This window comes from Gouania willdenowi, chromosome 10 (genome assembly GCF_900634775.1).
Source record: "Gouania willdenowi chromosome 10, fGouWil2.1, whole genome shotgun sequence".
Taxonomy (NCBI): Eukaryota; Metazoa; Chordata; class Actinopteri; order Blenniiformes; family Gobiesocidae; genus Gouania; species Gouania willdenowi.
In genome coordinates this window covers 30,030,582-30,049,236 of record NC_041053.1, presented here as the reverse complement: position 1 = coordinate 30,049,236, position 18,655 = coordinate 30,030,582, and the positions used below count along the sequence as shown (strand labels likewise).

At 38.7% G+C, this 18,655-nt stretch overlaps 1 long non-coding RNA gene across 1 annotated transcript in view; it reads right to left on the bottom strand.

The window, feature by feature from the left end:
* Positions 1-365: 365 nt before the first annotated feature.
* Positions 366-18,655, bottom strand: part of LOC114470585 (uncharacterized) — a 37,217-nt gene continuing 18,927 nt past the window's right edge. The window contains exons 2-3 of the long non-coding RNA XR_003674891.1: positions 3,185-3,331; positions 366-538 (exon numbers count right to left, since the gene is read on the bottom strand). This is a non-coding gene — a long non-coding RNA (uncharacterized LOC114470585). The remainder of the gene's footprint in view (positions 539-3,184; positions 3,332-18,655) is intronic.

Here is an 18,655-nt window from a genome sequence, read left to right as displayed (position 1 = left end):
ATAGTAGTTTACCACCACTAAGTGTGGAGTGTAAGAATAATCCACCCAAATATGCAAAACTGTTCATATTTTATATAGGTAGATGTTGTTTATATTACGATGAAAGTTTTTAAGCACTTGATGGAAAATAAAATGACCTAATTCATATAATACATCTACATGTCCATCTGCACACAGGGATCCTCTTGGCCCAACTTACACATTCCAGTCAAAACAAGAACAATAACCGACACAATGGATCCTTAAAGTATGAAGTCTACACGTGCAAAATATTAATGATGATGAGTTTATTTCATTTAACAATTGCTACATTCTTGACGGTCCAGCTCGATGTGGAGGCGAGGGACAGGTTGACATTCCCCCGTTTCCTTGACGCATGCTGCGCTACCTTTAGGTCGCTCACATTATTTCCAGGCAACACTTCCTTAACTGCGACGGAGATGAGATTCCAGTGGAGTCCATGCAGCAGGTGTGACTGAAGCGGACTTTCCAAGGATGCAAAGTCAATGGAATGCTCATCAATGTCCTTCCCTTAACCCTGCAAACAAAAGGACTGGAATGTTGGAGAATGCCTGTTGGCATGTCACAGATGGAAAAGATACTGACCATCTAATGGTTTCCTGATCGCTTTTAACAAATAGTTTGCACACTGGGGATTCCACACAACTTTTTAGATGATTGATAAAAGAAAAAAAACAAACTTTCAAACCAAAAGGAATTTCAGGGTTTTCCCCCAATGACAATGTTGTACAATAACAAACCATGTGTCCAAAATTTGTGGACATTTGCTGCTGTGTTACAACAACAGCAAACATCAATATGATTGATCTTTAATTAAAAAAAGAGCTGAAGCAAAGTAGAGTTTTCTTCTTTTAGAATTAAGTATTGATCACTGTAGCCACTCTTTTATATTTACTGTCCTCCGATGTTTATGGAAAAATATCTGACTCACTTCAATACATTTCATTTAACAACAGGTAAACACACAATGCTGTCAAGTGTAATTCATAGCAGAACATTTATTTTATTTTCTTATAATTTTTTTTAAGTAGATTTTTTCAGCATCAAGTGTTTCAAATATGATAATGTTTTAGGATTTATTAACTTACGCACACTGCTTGAACACATTCAGAAAACATTCAGTCACAACCAAAGAAAAAAAACTTTGAAGCTTTGAAACACTTCGAAGAAATGGTTTTTGCACTCAGGCTTTATGTTTGACACCTCTGGCCTTGTAGAGCATTTACAGTACCAGTTTGTTTCTGTCCTTAAAGAAAAAAAAAGTATAACATCCTGTACATATCTGTACATATCAACAGGAAGATTTAAATAGTAAATGTGGTCAATATGTGAACTGGTCAGAGTGGAAGAATGAGAGATTTATTTAGAAACACAGATGCTAAAGTCTTCCTGGAAGGTAACCTTTTTTTTTTTTTTTACATTTAACACTTTTTCTTCTCTTTTTTTATCGCCATGGTGATTGCTGAGGATGAACTAAAATTGCCCATAATTGCTGCGTCTCAGTGTGAGTGAATTCACTGAGGGCTTTAAGTGCAGGGAACAAACAATGTGGCCCTTCAAGTGCAAAAGGAAAAGAATAAATACATCCAAGTCACAAAGCCTGGAAGAAGATTTATAAATAACACATACAGATTATTAGAATGACTTTTGCAGTATCAACAGTAGCAACATGTATGAAAAATTACTTTCTCTGAAACGGAAATTGATGCCGAATAAAATATTTGTTTTTGTTTTGTTTTTTACTGGAGCTACCGACGCAAAATGTGATGCATGCTGATTAATGAGTTGTGTAATACCTGCTCAGTGAAATATCAAAAAGAAGCTAACAGGTTTCTGTTGTTATTTAATCACGATTAAATAACGTGGGAAAAAAGCTTCCTATAACTTCCAACTCCAATAATTAGAATTTTGTTGGCCCCCGGGCCACCGCTTGCCTATGTCTGCTCTAAAACATTCAAAACAAGAGCACTCAGAGAGAACAAATCTCTACCAAGCACCAAATATCCTCTTCGCCAGATATTGGCAGGTATATCAGGATCAGTGATACTCATGATACCATTATCGTTCACATTTTAAAGGCTTGTAGGTAAATGATATCCCCATTAATAAGGATACAGGTAGGTCACATGTGTCAAATTTATTGGCCCGGGGATCAAATCTGGCCCTTTGGAGTTTCCAATTTGGCCTGAAGGAGAAAGTAAAACTGCAGAGAAAACATGAATCATTGTGTAAATGCAAAAAAAAAAAAAAAAAACTCCACAATATACTTTTTCACATGCCTGCAGTAATTTTCAATCTCAAAATTTTCCAAAATCCTGATCAATACAAGTTATTAAAAAAAAAAAAATCCCCAAATTTAAGGAAATGATTTGAGTAAAGATCCCGCAGGGACTACGACCAGTCTCTTTATACTTAGATATTGTTGGTGCCTTTCATACTTTATAATCATTTATACCTGGAAATGCAAATTAGGGCACAATAATGTTGAAATATATTGTTTTTTCACCTATATACTGCAGCCTCTGTGAGATCAAACTGCTCCGTAGGATAAAATGTGCAATCTGAGTCCAATCTGGATGAAACTTGGTGGATTACCTGAAAAACCAACCCATCATAACTCAGTCAAATTTCATGAAGATCGGTCAATAATGATCAGAGATATCATTTTTTTATTATTATTTTTTTAGCCAATGATGAGTGATGGGGTTATTTTGATTTTGGAAACTGATCCAGGATCAGTATATTGATCCGGATCCACTCCAACATTGAATGGAGTTTCCCTTGTTGTAAGGTTTATGATATTGTTAAAAACTGTACTTTTGACGTAAACTTGCTAACAGTCAAACAAACAGATAAAAAAATATGACCTCCTATGGCGAATGTGATGAGAAATTTTACTATAAAATGCAAAACGTCCATAAAAACAAAGCCCAAAACTGAAACCTCGGCTTTTTTATTAGTGGCTGAACAATTTGTAAAACAAGGATTTGCTCAAACAAACCAACAGTCTAATTACCGAATGTCCCCACTGTGGGATGAACAATGGTCTATCTTATTATATGACACTGATTTTCTGCTGGAATGATAATAAAAATAAATAATAATAATTAAAAAAAAAGGCAGGACAGTCATACACCTTCAGACTGTCACCATGGCCACTGACCAGTGTCTCAGCTGGTTTGTCTAGGTGTTTTAATGGGCCTTGTTGATGGATGACTCCATTATTCTGTATCCCAGCATGCTGTGTCACCTCCAGCTGCTTGTAGCACTGTCACGCTTCCCTCCCCAGTCAAGGTTGTGGTTTCATTTGCTGCAACAGCACAAAATAAATATGGACGAGAATTAACTGTGAGATAAACAAAATAATTTCCTGCAGAGAAACTTCTGGATGACAATCACTGAGCTTGATTATCGATGCCCAGTCCAGTGATGCCAGGACTCCCATTTCTCAGGGAGATGGCCTCAAAGATAAACAGTGAGGTCGGGCAGCTACTCTGTTAATTTAAATAAATCACTGGAGCAGATACGCAAGAAAGAAACAAGTAATAAGCTGAGCTAAAGCATCAACAACAAACAGGGTATGGCCCAGATAACAGTGCTCCCCCCCATTGTCGCCCTGCAGGTCTGCCTGTCGCATATTAGTCAAGCTTGAACGGTTCCCCCTGGTCCCCACCAGGGCCCTGAAGATGGACGAGCGGCAGCGAGGGTGATGAAATGCAGGTAGAGAAAAGGAAAAAAGAAAACAGGCAGAAAGTTACCACTTTTCTTCTCTCCGGGACAAAGGCCAGGACTCTTTGTCTGCATGCAGCCACTTGAGCTCCCCCCACTAATAAAACCCATGTGTTCATGTCTGTGAGGTGTTATATCTGAGGGGTCCTGCCCTGTGTGGGCTGAGGCCGTGCACGGCAGAGGACCCCAGAGACCTGACCACTATGTCATACAAGATCACATGTTGCATTTGTCCTGTTGCTTAACATTCAAATTGCATGACTAACGCAACGTGATCAGCTTTAGAGAGTTGATTTTTTTTTTTGGAGGGAATTCCCTATTAGGATAAAATTAAAATGAATTTCAGTGTGTTGCAAATGCATTAATGAAAATGCCTAAGGGCAGATTGAAAGCAGCTCAATGAGAGCCATCAGCACTCTTTAATGGGGTGATAAAATATTTACTGCTTTAAAATAAACATTTTACATTGTCGGTTAATCTAAGATGTTAAAAAGATGTTCAATATGTGAAATGTAATTCTTCAGAGTTATAGTTCTGGGATTAAATATCATCTACTGCCTGAATTTCACATCCACTAATGATTGATTGTTTGGACTTGCTGCCACTATATGGAGAGGAACAAAATGTAGCAGAACCACAGGAAGCAAACATCACTGACGTTTCTGATTGCATTGGCAGTGAACCACAATATGAAGCTTGAACGGTCAGGAGACTCGTAAATTAGATCCCCATCCAGCACGGAGACGTGGAATAACACACATTTAATTCATTCCTCTGGGCCAATTCAGCAATGCAAACACCTTAAATTAAGAAGAGAAGCCAATTTCCTACTCCCATTATGTCTTAAATTTAGCTTTATTTTAGTTTGTTACATCTGCCAAAAAGCTGCTTTTGACTTCAAACAAAAATAAATCAATTGCATGTCTGTGACTGTACAGCGGGAAACACACACACACATACACTGGTTAAACTTAATGAGAAAAAGGATGTCTGCTGTACCACCATAGAAGTAAGAAGTACTGGTGGTATACAGGTGCTAAAGCGTTTAAAACAACTTCCTTTCGTCGTATGAGTCACAAGTTCATGGATGTGCTCGTGTTCAGAACATCATAGACGCTCAATGATTGGATTCCTCTAATTACTTATCTTTCTTCTTTTCTTTTTCTACCTTGTCTGCACATGTTGTCTAAGGTCAACACAAGTGCAATCTTTTAACAACAGCAATGCATGTTTTATAATTGCAATTAAATAAATAGATTTATTTCATTGATGTGGAGTGATTCACTGATGGTGAAGAGATTTACCAGTCGATCTACGTTCCGACCCTCACATAAGGTCATGAGCTTTGGGTCATGACCGAAAGAACAAGATTACGGGTACAAGCAGCCAAAATGAGTTTCCTCCGTAACGTGGCAGGGCTCGCCCTTAGAAATTGGGTGAGAAGCTCAGTCATCCGGGAGGGGCTCAGAGTAGAGCCACTGCTGCTCTGCATTGAATAGAGCCAGATGAGGCTTGGGCAACTAATTAGGATGCTCCCCGGATGCCAGGGTACATCCCTCTGGAAGGAGACCTCGAGGAGGACCTCGAGGGACTATGTCTCTCGGATGGCCTGGGAACGCCTCCGGATCCCCCCAGAAGAGCTGAAAAAAGGAAGTCTGGGCCTCCCTGCTAGGGATGCTTCCCCTGACACCCGAGAACGGATGAAGCCTGGTATATGCTGCTGCGCTAGGACCTACGCCGCCAACGTGATGTAGAGGTTGACCAACTATACTTTTGCATCGACGGAACGCATCGCTATGCGATTGGCCGCCATGACGCTAGGTTGTGGCTGTGTGTTGTTACAAATGAGCGTTAAAAATCCCTTGTTTATCTTCCGGTCACAGAAAACAATGTTTCATGTTTATTAAGCATCTTAAAATAATTTATTTTCTGGATTATTACTTACCTACTGTACCTAACCATGTGTGGTTTGTTGTACACAAACATTAAAACGGTTTCAAAAAGTGCACTTTATTACTAATACTAATATAAATATAGGCAACAGGTAAACAAAGTATAAAAGTGTATCAAGCGCACTGTCGACTGCTCCAGTCAACATTCACGCCGGGGGTGAGGACACCTAGAGCGGAGAGAGAGCAGTGAGGTAACGGAGAGTAGGGAGCAGGACAGTGCTGTAAAGATCGCTTTAATCATAACATCATGTCTGCTCTTTTGGCTCCTCCACAGCATGTTGGTCATTGTTACTGTTAATGAAACACACACACACACACTGTAGGTACAGACACAAGGCAGTAGTAGTGATAATAACAGTAAACACACACCTGACACATGCACTGCAGCCATGACAAGGAAATAATAAAACTCTGGCACTTTTAGTCCATCTCAGATCTTTCTTTGACTCAATCAACTGTAGAAACAACTCTCGTATCGCTCTGCAAAAAGTTGAAACATGGTGGTGTTGACTGGAAAATGCAGTGAACAGGGCTGAGGTTTGGAGCGAACCAATCACAGCGCTGTAGTCGGGATTTTTGGGAGGCCCACGTCAGGTTACGGGGAGGGGGTCTATGTTTATATAGAGCGCTACGTGCGTCTACGGCGGCGATTTTACACAGAATTATTTATCAGGCTTATGCGGAAATAGGAGTGAAATGTGATGTTACAGTTGATTCCTCAAATAACTCCTTTTTTTTCTTTGTGGCTGGGCTAAAAATTTTCTTGGCCAATGTTATCCCTCTACAAGGGTATAGTAGACAGTCTGCAGCAATGTTTAGAAGGATTAAAATTTTTACCATCTGCATGGCTGACAGGAATGATCAGGCAGAACATGATTACACAGCCTCTATGGACTAATGTTGCTGTCGTTCTCCATATTCCCCAGCATACACATTTACAGTATAGACATTTTGATATGCAAACAGTCTCTTGGAATAGAAACCTGATCTAAAGTCTTTTTTTTTGTTTTAGGCAGAAATTTGAGGAAACAGTCCAACTGTAGTCGTCTGAAGGCCTTTTTTGCAACATTTAGCACATATGTTTAAAAAAACGTATGTGAATTTTTTGGTCACTTTTGACCAGCTTCAATGAGCTTTTATATTGGTACTTTTGGTAATTTTGTATATTAGCTAAATTAAATAACCCTTTAATTTTCCTGAAATTATGACATATTTCCCTTAATTAAATAGAAATTTGTCACAAATCTTGTGAAGATCCTGTTGGGACTAATATCTATCATTTATTTCTTCGATATTATTGGTTTCATTTTTTCCACTTTGTCTGCACATGCTGTCAAAGGTCAACGCTACAAGAAGTGCAATCATTTCACGACAGAAATGCATGTTTCATTACTGCAGTTAAATAAATGAGTTCATTTTATTGCAATAATTGTGACCATCCCTCAAGAAGGGTGAGAAAAAGTTTATTAAAGGGACAATATAAAAAGAGAGGGCAGTGTTACACTTAGGAGAGGGGGAAGGGAACAAGGGAGATGGAATCAGGGTAGGACAATGGAAGGGGTGGGGAAGAGTTGAATATTTTAAGGTGAGTGTAATGTGACTTTACAATTGATTCCTCAAATAACTCCTTTTTTTCCTTTGTGGCTGGGTTTAATATTTTTTTGGCCAATGTTTTCCCTCTAAAAGGGTATAATGGACAGTCTGCAGCAATGTTTAGAAGGATTAACATTTTTACCAGTTGCATGGCTGACAGGAATGATCAGGCAGAACATGATTACACCGCCTCTATGGACTAATGTTCCCGTAGTCCTCCATATAGACATTTTGATATGCAAACAGCCTCTTGGAATAGAAACAAAACTGCTCTAAAGTGTTTTTTTGTAGGCAGAAATGTGAGGAAACTAAGTCCAACGGTAGTCATCTGAAGGCCTCAGGGCAGCAGGGCACCTGTTATCTGCACACGCCAGCACAACTCAGCACCTCACAATAACTCCATCCACACGCAGACGTCCACTACTGCTCCTTTAAGCTTCCAAATCTCCTCCTTTGGGGTTGGTTCCTCGACTCTAATCACAATTCCTCAGATCCCCTGTCCTGGATTATTCCCTCCCTGTGCTGTGCAGTGGCAAGTAGGTGCCAGCCGGCCATGACTTCAGCCACAGATGGGAGTTCAGGCCTGTGATGGCTTCCATATGTCACATTGAGTGAGTCTTTTTTGTAGATGTTTTTCTTTCCATCTCTGTTTCACTCTTTAAAACAGCCTGAATGGGCAGAGAAAGGTGAGCGCAATGAGGTTAGAGAGGGTTAAAACTAAAACATGTCAGCACAGCTGCAGCTCGGAGCCCAACAATTGCTGAATGATTATTGTGGGGTTAAATACTTTTTAATTCTAATGCCAAAAAGCCAACAGCCAACATCATTTGTATGTTTTGGATTTATTTTAATGTCCACCAATGCCTTGGAATTGGACTAAGAGTGAAAAATCCCACAATAACTCATCCCACCTTTAAATGTCAAGGGCCTCAAAAGCCTTAAAGTCCCCCAAGGGACTTAGCGACACAACTATGTGTTGTTTCATGGTAAATATGAACCTATCGGAAGCTGGAAGTCTCGCTCTGACACCACAGTCCTGGGAGGTTTTCCCGTCTTGACTGACACATGAGAATGCTAATATTCCCTGCCTGATTATAATCCCTGTAGCCGACCTCATTAGCCCGGCATCCGTGTTGAACCCTGGCTGAGTCGGGTCCGCGAGCTCAGCTGTCAGTCAACACCTTTTCCTTTAAACATGGGCCATTGGGGGGAAATAATCCAGCTCTCCACTCTCTGGAGCTTATATGAACAGACTGATTTAGGAATTGTGCAGACCAATGCATGCCAACGTGCACGCACTTGTAAATTGTTACTTTTCTGAGTATGCTTCATATTTGAATCTCTATCCAAACAGCACGACAGGGACAAAAGAACTCCAAAGCTAGCTATAGAAATATTTTGGATTTCAAGTGACATAATATGTTGTGTCTTGGTCGTAGTGCATTGGAAGAACATGACTTAACGTGCATCAAAGCTCAAAGTAAGGCTGAGTTTAATCTTTCTGTCTCAGACACCGACAAATTACTGAATTACTGATAACATATAGTGTTTAAATTATTTTAGAAATAAAGACTAATTATATTTTGTTCGAATACTATTTGCTATAAAATATTATATACCATCCAGGTAACCTTACACATAATTATCATTATTTTGAAGGATTTCCCTGTTTGGTGCTCTGTAAGTCTGTTTCATGGATTAATTGGTCTCTGCTTTTGTGAGTGAGTGAGTGAGTGAGATAGTGAGCATACACAAGGTAACTGTACCAAGATGAAATGTAATTTTTGTTTTGGTTTTTTTAAATCATTTTTTTTTTTTTATTGTGCTTTATTTTATTTTATTGTATTTTATTTTTACATTACACTTTTTGATGTAAACTAAACCTTATCCTGTTTTTCTCTCCTAACATTTCCAATGAGCCCTCAAACAAAGATTTTCATTATCCATTAGGGAAGGCAATTCATATGTATTTGTGTAGCGCATTTCATATAACATGATCAAAAAGTTCAACAGAAAACATTCAACAGTTTAAAAATCAATACAAACTTTAAAATCAACAGTGAAACCATTTAAAATCAGCAGTAAAAGCATTAGATCAACAATAACATGATTTAAAATCTCCCTCTCAGTCATACGCAGTAGAGAAAAATAATGCGTTTAACTTGGATTTAAAAATGTTCACATTGAATGCTGACTTAAGCTCTGCTGTACTACAACTAAAAGCATTGTCACCATGTTTACTGTGAACTCTGGGCTCCATTATCTGACCTGTGTCCATAGATCTGAGTGATGTGCTGGGTTCATACCTGACTAACATTAGGCTTACATTCATCCATTTCAATGTATTTATCTAACTTTGCTGCCTCGACAAATACAACAAAGCCTCTACTTTTCATACTTAAAGTGCTGATGAATTCTTCAAGGTTCAGACAGTGGACAAAGGTTGGATTGGAGTTTCTTTAGTGAACTTTGTGCAGTCTTTCTGTATGCATCTCCATTCATCCCAACGTTGATTCATGGCTATGAGCAAACACTTCAGCATTTAAGGCTACATTATTTTGCAGCCTGCACGAAGGGAAAGGACCAATAAACGACGGCGGTTATGGGCAGGCTGACTTTTAAAAAATACACTGCTGCTAGGCTGATTTACAGCATACTCACTTCTCCTGAGGGTGACAGCAGAGACAGAGAGGAAGAGTGATTCGGGCTTTTGTGGGGTCTTCTCATAAAAGAGTGAGTGTTGAGACCAGTACTGCTCTTATAACATTCCCTTGTTGTTTGGGTAACATATCAAAACAGAAGATGATACGCCATTTACATTGTTTGAAGTGTCACCAAATGATGCAACTCATCATCCTGGGTATTTTGATGATATGAAATGCAAGTATTTCGCTGGGAAATTCCCACCGATTCTCCCCCTAAGCTGAAATACAGAAAGAAATCAATCCAATACAATAATAGTAAGTGTGCCGTTGCCATCGGCGTTTGGTAACTCTATAGCTTATGGGAAGCTGATTGTAAAGTTGCACAAGCTAAATTAAACAACTTTTTTTTGCAACATTTAGCAACAAACCACGTGTTTTTTAGGTTACTTATTTTGCTTTTATTTTGGTACTTTTGGTGAATTTGCAAATTAGCAAAATATTTAGTTTCACGCGTAACATTTCGATTTAACATTTAAGATTTCGATTTAACATTAAGGATTTAGATTTGACGTTTAAATTAACATTTTAGATTTAACATTTAGGATTTAGATTTAATATTTATATTTAAATGTAACATTTATATTTAAATGTAACATTTAAATTCAGATGTAATCTTTAACATTTAGATTTAACATTTATGTTTAGATGTAATATTTAACATTTAGATTTAAATGTAACATTTAGATTTAGATGTAAATTTTAACATTTAGATTTGACACATAGATTCAACAATTTTACAAGAAAAAAATACCACAAATTACACAATTTTTACTGTAAATCTGGTCAAAAGTAACCTAAAAAATTCACATATGTTTTTTAAATCTGGTTTGTTGCTAAATGTTCCAAAAAGTTGCTGTTTATTTGAGCATGCGCAACTTTACAATCGACGCCCCATATATAGCTGAGCAATGAGGAGCCAATTCTGAACAGTCCTTTTTTATTTTTGACTGGAGATAATGCCACAGACATGACAGATGGAGAGTCTGAGTGATGAAATCTTCCTTTTATCTATATACGTACGAAAACTAAAAAACCCATTTCACCTCTACAAGCGGGCTTGGGAGATAGCTGTGCCAGTCATGTGGCGTTGTGAGCCACTCTGTGCTCCTCCCTGACGCCTGTGTGTTCAACATAGCGCTGCTGGACCGCCGCCTGAGAAACAGATGGCTCAGAATAACACCATCTCCCAACCCTGAACACTGACATTCTGGACCAGGCCTCTGCACTCTGCTTTATGTCTGTTTGTATCGCCTCAGAAATTCCCCTCCCTTATCCTCACAGAGTCGACACCAGATTAGAAGACATACATGAGTGAAACTGACTGGACAGCTGAGCCTCATTAGCCTAACATACGGTCACATTTTACAATGACTCTGCTTGCTGAAGGATATCAGAAGAGGTTTGGGTGTTGTTTTGGATTTAGCACAATAGGACTAGTCGCCACTAAGCCACTCCCGATGTGAGCTCTTAAGGACCTGGATCAGCATGTTGGAGGCCTTCTTATTCCCTGTCAGGATTTAAACAATTAGAAAATTACTGCTTTAGGGGGATCAATCAGTTTTGGGATTAATCATTAGGAAACAGTTGGAAATGGTAAAACATTGAGGATTAAAAAAGATTACATGAAGTTTTAATGCTAATTCAGAAGGAAATGAAGTAGATGAATTTTCAGTGGTTACAAAATAATACATTCAAAATGTTTATACTTCAATTACTTTAATCATAATTAATCTGTGAGTTGGAATTATTGTGATTAAAGGTTTTAAAAGTGTCCGAAGCTTAACTGACTTTACTGTCAGATTTTCTTTATAGCGGATTGAAGAAACTTCTTAAAAGCAGCTTTACTCTTCTTGTTAAAAGTCTGAGCAGCAGCAGCAGCATGGGTCCATTTTAATATGAGACCCCAGACCCTCAGACCTTCTCCTCTTCTGTCCAAAAGCACACCTCTTATCTGGGTGGCAGGGAGTATTTTGATCTTGGCAAAAAGGCAAGCAGAAATGTGAAGTGCTGCGTCGCCTGTTTGACCTTGTGTGTTTGTGTTGGTTATGTGAGAGAGAGATGGAAGGTGAAAGCAGGTGTTTGTTCTTTTTTGATGTCCTGTGGCTGCACTCCTGTCAATGCTGTCTGCTTCGCTTCAGATGAAGGAATGATGTATAAGGAATACTAATTAAAGTCATCTTTATATGGCCTGAAATATCACTATGCAAGGGGAAAAAAGACTTATGAGAGCAAGTTGTTGGTCATTTTAGTACACTTATGTGCTTCATAGGCTGCAAATGTACAGTTGAGAAAAATATTTACCAAGCATCAAACTGTGAATCAATTTAGCTGTATTTGTTTCTTAACCCTCCTATGATTTACCACCTTTACAATTGTCAAATAAGTATTGACTAGGCCACTGGGAGTGAGGCCCAAAGCCAAGGCAGGCTGACTTGATAATACTGTATCATGTTTTTCTGCAGTCAGTGCCTTCTCCTCGCCCTTCTCTCTCTGCTCTGTTTCAGGTGTCGTGATGCTAATGATGGCAGTTCCTGATCTGTGGTTCACGGCTCAACTAGTCTAGGACACTGATGTTCTATCTCTCTATCCTGTTCTGTTGGTCCTTCTGTCCACTAACCCCAACCAGTCGAGGCAGATGGCTGCTACCTCTGAACCTGGTTCTGCTGGAGATTTCTTCCTGTTAAAAGGGAGTTGTTTCTTCCCACTGTCGCTAAATGCTTGTTCGTGTGGATCTTGTTGGGTTTTTTCTTTCTTATTATGAAGTTTATATATTGATAAGTTCATTGAGATGACTTTGTTGTAATTTGTGCTATACAAATAAAGTTAAATTGAATTATCCTCAAATGTTATGAACAAAAATCTGACCCCAGGGATATTTGCCTCTAGACAGTGCTTATCAGAAATTTGTTGTTTTTGTGTCTGGTACTTTGTTTATTTGATTAATATATAAATAACCCCTTGATAATGAAACCTTGACCTGTTCTCTAGCACCGCCATCAGGCCAAACATTTTAATTAATCTAATTTAAATCCAGAGCATCACCATTGCGTGCAATATGTGTTCAGCACAATGAAAAAATGTCATGATCATTTTAAGCTTGATTATTTGTACCCATAAAATTAGGAAAAATCATGAAATATGAAGCAAAAAATTAAAAGTCCACTATAATTTTTTGAATGATAAAGATTAAATGAGGTTAAATTGACCCCAATGATAATAGAAGGGTTAATAGACACATGAAGAAAGGAACATCTGATAAACCAGTCAGACATTTTCATCATTAAGACCTGGGATGCCACAAATGGCGTCTGTTCACTGTTAAGCAAAGTATGAGTTTAGCTGAAAGGTTTGACTCAACAAAAAAAAAAAACAGTGACCGATAGCTCTGACCCTTTTTCAAAAAAAGTGTTTGTTTAAATTCAATGGTCTCTGATCACTCCTGATGTAAGAAAACAAGACAATCAGAGCTCCAAACCGCCAAGCTGAATACTATGCCTCCATTCATCAGAAATGAGGCATAAAAAGGAGGCTCAGGTAGCACTAGCACACTATTCTGGAAATGATGTGACGCTTAAACAGCATAGCAACAAATGTTAAAAATCAACAGGATAAACATCCCATCCATCTTTTCCTCTATTTTAAACATCCTGACCTGTGTTCTGGTGTTCTCAGGGGGCAGGGCCTGGTACACCAGAGACACCAATCCATTAAATGGTTACAACACAAAGCTTTCAAGGGAGATTCCGGGGATATTGGGGAGAAAGCCAGAGCAAGAATATCTAAACATAGAATTACAGCGGTGATCTTGAATACAAAACAACTCACATAAACAGTTGAGGTTTTAATGAGTTGACCATTTAAAGCAAAGCTAATGGGTACCTTAAATATAAGCTCTATAAGAAAATCATTATTAGATCTAGTATTATGATCTTTTGATGATGCTTGAAAGATAAACATCAGGATATCGTCAGGTAACTTTCTTTAAAGCTCTTTGTAGAGCAGCAAGGAGTAGAAAACAAGTCGCCAACTGGCAGACACAGTCATCGCCGGGTGCAAAGTAGCTTTCACACACAACCTTGTGTTGGCCATAGTTTACATAAAAAACATAAATATAATATATATATGAACATACTGTATATAAAAATACATATAAATATATAAGATACAAAAAGCCCTACACAAATCAGTCAGGAGCCAATGTAAACACTACACTGGACTCACTGACTTCTCTTCAGATCCGGCCCAACATGGCCGCTCTCGATGAATTATATTTTAAGATCTTAAATCTGCAAAAGTTTATAATAATAAATGTCTACATATTTTGTTTATTGTTAAAACATGAAATACTTTTTATGTGCATGTATTTCTACTATTGCCAGGCTACCCTTTAAAGGTTTCTGATCAGGAAATAAGACATTTCATGCACTACTAGTGCAGTGACTCACATGATGAGTCGAAGGGTTTTCTAAAAGCCACCCACTCAACCTTCTTATGAAAACTTACTCATAACTGTGATTATTTTTTTTTTTTCTTCTTCTTTTTTTTCAAGTTTTCATACTCACCTCTATCACAGCCAAGTGAATCTTACTCCAACAGCCTAAATAAACAAAAACACTTCTGACTACACTCAAAGATGTCAAATCCCTCTTCAACCAGTTTCCTTTGGTCCCTGGGATGTATATATTAACACCTCTGAAAGGTTTAAGTCGGTATACCATGTCCTCTCATGCAGCTGACTTACATTCATAGCTGCCACCTTCACTTCTCAGTCGGTGTTTGAACCTTTTCAGCATCACTAACATTGCAAAATGTCAAAGCACCCCAGAGGCACTCTCCATTTTTCATTTTTTTCTGGACCTTGACTGGAGATCCTGCAGTGTCTTACATGTCTTAGCTCTCTGTGTAAACTGTCACGCCTGCAGGGAGGGCCCCAAATCCCCCGAAAACCAGTCCTTTTCAGACCACCAATGGTGTCCTTGAGTTAAAAGTCTGTTCACAATACATGAATCCAGAGTGTTTTTTTTGGAGGGATCTTCTTTGCGCCTGTTGCAGGAAGTCGGTGTCCTATTTTCAACAGGTGGCACCACATCTGGAAGCTCCAGCTGCAAGAGAGCGTGGATCCGGAGAGGCAGACGAATAAGTGCACCGTGGCTGCTGGAAGTCCTCATTATCCAACTATATCCTTCTTGAGGAGCCTGCCTGTTCAGGCCATTAATCAATGGTTGTTTGAGGGGGTCATGTGTCACCACACACACACGCACACACACAGACAGGCCTGTTGTGATGGCTGTGAGTTGGCCAAGCTTGAGGAGCCAATAGGACAGTGTAGTAACAGGTCACTGAACTCACCTGCAATACCTTTGCTGTCCCCTCACTTTAGTCTCTCAAATGCTGCGGATCCAGGAAAGAGGTTTAAAGACACACATATTGAGGTGTCGTCATCTTCATCAATAGACTTTACCTTAACGTCAAATTTTAAAATTTAAATCTAAAAAGTATTGTTGTGCCGATACCAATACTAGTATTGGGAGGGGCCCCGAAACGGCACTAAAAGGCATCGGTATCTAGCTATTAACACGTCAATGCCATTTACAGCATCAAACTCTTCTTCAAACACAGCACCTTGTGACTCACTGCTGCCCTGACTCACAGAAACATGTTCAGAGCATGTCGAGGCAAGCTATCGCTATTGGCCCGGAGCTGCCGCTCTGAACCAATCGCTGGGCCACTTTTTCATGTTGCCAAACATGAGAGAAAATGTCGGCGATTTTGAGTTTCAAAAGTTTTGCGGTGATACCGTACCGTGCCATGTTACCGTACCAAAGAGAACTAGAAGTACTCCCACGAGTGTAGTTTTTTCTGACGCTATTTGATATCGTTGCATCCCTACTAAAAAGTCAAACTTTTTCCCTCTGAATAGTTTCATTCAGTGAAAGTGAAACATTAACAACAATTTGAAAAAAGATTCATCCAAGTGTCACCAACAGGCAATGTGGGAGTGAAAAACTACAGCTTCCTTAGTGGAAAGTAGGGATGTGAAATGGTGAGCAAAACACTATTCTGAGTGACGAAGTTAAAGTACGTCATTCTTCCCACAAAGAGCTGAGTCACTGCTTGCATTTACTTTGGTATTTTCATATCTTTGAAAGAAAACTTGCTTTTAACAATTCATAAAAAATGACTAATGCCATCTCGTTCTGTCTAAAGTTTGTACAATTCTCCTTGACAGTGGATGGATTTTCATCTTCTTCTCTGGTTTACTTCCTATTGTATTAAACATGCATATTAATGTAATTGGAATATCAAAAAATATAATCTGTAGTTTTGTGTCTATTTTAGAACAGCTACAGATTCAATAACATATCTATGAACGGTAAAGCACATACACAGCTACTGGATTTAAAAAAAAAAAAGTTATTAATGTGTTAGAGAAAAGCCGTGTTTAACAATTAGGATTTATCAAAAAAAAAAAAAAAAAGATGTTGCAATTCAAATTTGACTTTTTTTTGCTCTAAAAGTCTTTTTGGAAATTCATGTAAACTATTGTTGCCTTCCCTGCTTGGATAAAGGCACTAATGATTAACATCTTTGGGCTGGTGTTACATTCCTACTCACAATGTAGTGTTTTTCATGCTAAATTAGACATGGAGGCCTGGAGCTGCTACAAAATCCACTTGTTCATTTTTAAACGGTTGTTTTCCGGCACACATCAGTCACAAAGCAGCAGAAATAATCTGTCCCCTGGGATTGAAATTGTTGAGAAATGCAGATGAGTGAAACAGCTGTCTCTCCTGTGTCTTAAGGCACATGTGGAATTGCATACTCTCATCTGCCTCTCTGCATCCCGGGACATACTCACTTTTAACGTGTGTGTACAACCAGTAATCTTACTTCGGTGTCCAAACACGGTATATCCACTACTTTTCACATCAGTTCCCAAGTGTACAAGCTCCTGTCTTTGGAAATGTGATATTATGACCAAATGGGAGAAGAGTGGAAGTATAAGCTTTGTATCTGGGATCACAGTGTAAGTGCTCGGTGACAAAAAAAAAGAAAAAGTGACAGTGCTTTGCTATCGTTTACCACAGGCAGCTGCTCCTGATCAACAAAACTGCAGACCTCCAGATATTTAATCATCCTCGTTTTCAGCACTTTAAAGCTTCACAAGCTCTTGGTGTCTGCATGCTGCAAACAAATGATCTGCTTTTATATAGATAAATTGATCATTTTCGGCCCTCCTCCACATCATGTTCTGCACACAAAGAAAGTTATCTCACTATACAATGACCTCGTGTAGGTAATGTACTGTACACTCTTAATATCTAATTTATCATATATTTTTTATTTTTATGCAAAGGATACCACAGATACCAAATGTGTGTGCTGTCCACACAAATTCATTTTGGTTCTACTGTAAGATATAAAAACTGCTTGATTTTAGTGCGTCCTGAATCAAAACAAACATGTTACTGGTTTATCTAACTTTATTGTTAAAGCAAAGGGTCACAACCTTCAAATGAGAACAATCTTTTTTTACACATGCAGATTCCTACCAAACTACAGTGGAGTGAAAACTGCATGAGGCCCAAAAACTAGGGACTACCAACCTTTTGTATAGCCTTAAGCAATGGTTCCCAAACAGGAGTACGTGTAACCCTGGGGGTACAGGAGCGCATACTCGGAAAAATGTAACAATTGATATAAAAATAATCGGGAAATGTTCCTACTTATTTTTTAGACAAAACTTCCCACAAACTAACAGTAACAGGATTTTTTTATGCCGCGGAGGCATTTTATCACACTTATGACAATAGGAGACAATAATTATCGGCCTTTTTACAAAGGGGACCATATTTACTTACTATTCAACTAATCACAAAAGTTGCTTTGGTCTTTTTAATTAACTTTAAATTCCACTCATCATTTTGAATTTGGAGATTAAGCCTGAGGGAACAGATGTTTGGAACACAGTTAGGGTTTTAGGAGGGATCGCTGTTCCACAAATGAAAAAGCATATGAACTTATGGAAAGGGTACTTTTGATATGAAGAGGGGGTACACATAATTTGACAAAAATGCAAAGGGGGTACATGGGGAACAAGAGATTGGGAATAGTTGCTCCAAAAAATAGGTTAATACAATGTGACAAAATAAAAATGAATATAACCACAGTCCATGTGGGTGAGGGCTGATGGCTATTTGCTGGTTGAACATCAGTAAAGGAAATGGATTGGTCAATCAAACTGCAACATAATAGAAATGCTAAGATATTCTTGTTGTGCATGGGACCCTTAGCTAGTGCCACAGATAATAATAATAATGCATTGGATTTTATATAGCGCTTTATCATAGACACTCATTGATGTGCGTTATTCTTTCACTCAACACACAGTGATGGTAAGCTACAATTGTAGCCACAGCTGCCCTGAGGCAGACTGACAGAGGCGAGGCTGCCATGGTGCGCCATCGGTCCCTCTGACCACCACCAACACTCACTCACCACATTCATACTAGGCAATGTGGGTAAAGTGCCTTGCCCAAAGACACAAGGACAATGACTTGGCTACAGCGGGATTTGAACCCCAAACCCTTCAGTTATTGGATGACCCACTCTACCACTGAGCCACGGTCTTCCTCAATACAGTCAATAAACATG